Raw genomic sequence first — 4,628 nt, 5'->3', positions numbered from 1 at the left:
CTGAGTTTTTTTTTTTTTTTTTTTTTTTTTTTTAAGAGGTTTCAATGTAAGTTGGGTCCCTTAAGGGTCCGCGACAAGGATGCGATTAGTCAGGTTTCAGTATGTGACTAATCAGGGAAGGAAATGAGGTTTACTTGGGAGGTGACGGAAGGGGTGTGGGGGTCAAGTCACCTCCGGCGGACACGGGGCAGTCGGCACCTATAGGGGAGGATCGCCGACATGTGTCGTATTCCCTCAAACTTTGCCGCCCAGTAGCTTGGCTTACAGGAGTGCGCCACACTCCCGGCGTCTTCTGAGTTATTTCCCCCATGTCAAAACACCGCTAGAGGCAGCACTAGTCGGCTAGCCTCCCGCGTGTAGTGAACAATGAGATAGAATATATGTATTAAACCTAGAGTCACAACGTGGGATCTAGAGATCGACGTTTCGCTATACACTTTTTGTCGAGCATGAATCTTTATCAAATACGGGTGGCGCCACCTATTAATCACTCGAAGAACCTTTTTATTACCGTCTGCTGCTATAATCTGTGTACCAAGCTGTCAAGATAGTTTTTAAACGTGTTAAATAAAATACGCGAGTTAAATAATAAATTCTAGTCCTTTTTAATCTAATAAATAGATGAAATAAAAATCATAACGATGTTTCTGATTGCAAATAAGCAAGTAAAAGTTGTAATTAGTTCCGCTAGATGCTCCCAGGTGGCGCTGTCATGTTTTGATAAACGTCCTTGATAAAAACAATGTGTTTCGCGGTAAGCCGATTTGAATTGTAACTCTAGGTTTAATACATATATTCTATCTCATTGGTAGCAGTCTGGGAAATAAGGATATTTTTTAAACTAGTCCTTGGGACCAGTGACCCCCCTAGTCCCCGAAATAATTAACTGGTCTCCGGACTGGTCCCAGCCTTTGGTCTCCTATAAATTTGCAATTAATAAACTGGTCCTGAGGACCAGTAACCCCCACTTCTTGAATTAAAAAACTAGTCCAAGCAATTAATAAACTGGTTTTGGACCAGAGGAAGTGTGCTATTTCCCAGACTGATTGGTAGTGAATTCGGGCTCGTCTGGGCTTGTGTCGCACCACCAGGAAAATAACCCTAGAAGGAGGGGGGAGGACATCTGCTTGTGAGTTGATTTCCCTGCAAGAAAATAATGGAATAGTCCATTTGAAACATTAGAGATGGCGTTACGGTTTTTCTTGAACGTTGTTGTTTCGTTTTCTTTCAATTTTGTGCCATGTTAACATGGCTTGTAAGTTTAAAATTTTATTTAATCATATGGTCACAATCGATGGTACATACATCGCTCGATATCAGAAATGTTTACGCAGCGAAAGCCATATATATTTTTATTTTTTTATATATAATATTAATTAAAAATTACGTTTTAAAATTGTTTAATTGTCAAGATATTAAAATAATTTTATTATTTTAAATTATAATACGATTGAGGAGTACTTTTAAACTTAAAAAAAACATTGCACATAATTTACATATTTTCGAATGCATCTACATTGAATTTAAATAATTTTAAATATTAAAATATTTCTTCTAGAAGGGTTCTTCTTTTCAGGGGATTGATTGGTCTTTGGTAATTTCTGATCTTTGGTTTTCGTTGCGTTTTTTCACTACCTTTATAATTGTAAGGATAAAGGTAATACCATGGAGAATGGACGCTAAGATTCCAATTGCCTGTATTTAATTAGTTTTAATTAAATAACTTATGTTAACTTAAGCTTTATGAGAATCTATGACGTTTCATCTAGGTCACTAGTCACTTCATGAAAAGCTCTCAGTAACCAGTGAGAAACTTATGGAACATATCTTATGAACTTATGGTTTGAACTATTAGATGACCTATTTTAAGACCATGGGCGGCTTTGCCTAGATTATCTTTGACTTGGTTGATAGAGCCTTCTGAGTCCAGTCATACTGTATTGTCACGGTCACTATTGACATCTACAACTTGGTTGATAGAGCCTTCTGAGTCTAGTCATACTGTATTGTCAAGGTCACTATTGACATCACTTATTTCTGGGCTAGGAATCGCCCATAGTCTTTTGATCCGTAGGGGGTTCGGCCAATTTTGTACATCTCTAATGACACTGTCAAATTTACTACTGCACTCAATATTAAAATTAGTAGTCCAGTATTCCGAGTTTTTGCTTGGGTGATGACATGGGGTTAATGAAAGACGTCATCTCCAAATCCAGTTTTTTCATTAAAGATTGAAAAAAGTTTTAATCTTTGTATCACACTCTATGTGCACCCTTGCTTTTACTATTTTGAAGTTATCGAGTGGTTTTGTTTCCGTAAACTGATTAGATTCTATCAGAAATGGTGGCATGAAAAATGCAAAATTTTTTATAAACATTCAGTCTCTATTCTGAATCCTTTATCTACCATGCATGCGTCTACATAGGGTGTTAATTTGTCCAACACTCCACTGTGCAAAGTGATAACTCTTCCTCCATAAGCTCTACTGAAAAAAGAAATAAAACCAGCCAACCAAAATTTTAAGAGTGTGGTTACATTTATAATTTGAATAAGACAAGATTCTACATTTAAGACAATTTGGTTTCTCTATTGGAATTTCAGTACAATCCAATACCACCACAGTTTTTTCAAAGCCTTTAAAACATTGGGGCATGGTATTAATGATTTCTTTCTTTGAGGGCCATTTGATTGTGCATTTAAAAACTTGCGCGACAATAAACACTGTTTGTTCAAAGTATCGGCGGCTACTGGTTTCAGACATATTAAACATAGTAGTGTAAGCCCCACAAAACTGGTAGGCTTACTCTAGAGTAATACAGCACTGTTTTTCAATCTAATAATTTATTTCCACTCACCCAGTCATCATTTAAAGTAAAAAGTAAAGTACAAAATAAAATACAAGGTAAAAAGAAGAGCTTCCACAGGGTCTCGAGTCGGGTCTAAGGGTTCCTTCCCCCTTGACTTTTGGTCAAGGGGTTAAGTCTCTGTCGGGATTCCGACGAGGACAGTTGCGCGGTGCAATAGGACTTTCTTAGACCCCCCTGATAGTTTTACAAGCGTATGCTCGTTCCGCTGCCACCCCAAGCTCGCTAATTTTAACGTTATGAGGAGCAACGGCCTACCAGGGGTAACGCCATTTCGCGTTTGCGATATGGCCGTTACAGTAGAAAGAACCCCGTACGTCAAGTTTAGTTAAATTTTCGTTAAAACGAGAAGAGAAAGTCCTTCTATTGGGACTTTATTTATTAACATTGCCATAGATTCCACAATGGCGTAAAATAATTTGAAATTGGAGATTCTTGTCATAGGACTTAAATCCGTGTCAGTTTTAACTGAAATCATAATATTAAAGGTTTCAGAATAGTAAGTGTTTACTTGCACTGAAACATCTTTTCTCTCTCGATGCAAAGGCTCACAAACCTCGTTACCAGGAAAAAAGTAATCAGTCTTCGAAACTTCGAATGTTTGAAGCTATATTTATATTAATTTTTTTGTAATGGACGTGCGTGTATCATCACAGCGAGTCCCGGCAAAGCCTTTGGCACTGCTATATATATAATTAGTTTTTTAATGTTAATTGTCGTTTGCGCTCACTATAATGGTGTGCAATGAATAGAGGAAGGCGTGAGCTTTCATTTGGTATATGATTTATTAAGTTTGGAAGAGCAGGGGCTATTCTTAAATTTGGCCGATGTTTATGTAAACTACATACGACCATGTGATTTGATTTTATCCCTAATTTTAAAACTTGTCAACTGTCAAGTGGTGTGATTGAAAGTAAGTTCAAGTAAACAATTTAATATGTCATAATTTTCAATTATCTTTAAACTTCGGCGTATAAAAAGAATTTACAACACTTAATTTTGTTGCCGAGTTTAAAAATACTTGGGAAGTAATGACTTTAAATTTAAAAAAAAAATAATAATTTTTCATTTATTGATTTACCCTTAGCAAAATGGAGCATATTATTAATACTATGCAAGATTGCAATGTAACAATTAATATTTATAGGGAAGGAGGGGGACGAGCCTGTAATTGCCCCGAAAAAAAATGTAAGTTAAATACTTATATAAACTTATCGGCGCAACTGTTATTGATTTAAATCTAATCTGAGGTGATATTTGTAAACATGTATATGAGGAAACGATGAAAGCTGTGATATTTTGGTGTCTGATCCAAATTTCTTTAAATTCTAAAAATTTCCAGACTTTTCCCAGACTTTGCTTAAAAACCTAAAATTCCTTAACTCTTCTCAGACTTTTTAAAAACCCTATAATTACATGAATTTTCCCAGATTTTGTTAAAAACCCTAAAATTCCTTGATTTTTTGCATATTTTTTAAATCCCTAAAATTTCTTGACTTTTCCCAGACTTTGTTTAAATTATTAAAATTCCCTCACCTTTCCGAAACGTTCTAAAAACCCAAAATATGTTTAAAATTTCGGTGATTTTTTCCGTCTTCAAATTCTCAGACTTTGCTTAAATTCTTAAAATTCGCTACTTTGGAATTCCGGAACTTTTCCTTATTTTTCCTGATATGTTGCAACCCTGATTGAGCTATGTAATAGGCTAGTTTTTGGCCAGGATTGAAACTAGGAAAGTAATCTTAGTTAATGGTAATCAAGTTT

This window comes from Phalangium opilio, unplaced genomic scaffold (genome assembly GCF_054372755.1).
Source record: "Phalangium opilio isolate 3A_F unplaced genomic scaffold, DU_Popi_V2 ptg000082l_1, whole genome shotgun sequence".
In the NCBI taxonomy this organism is placed as follows: Eukaryota; Metazoa; Arthropoda; class Arachnida; order Opiliones; family Phalangiidae; genus Phalangium; species Phalangium opilio.
Note: the sequence above shows the minus strand (reverse complement) of the source record.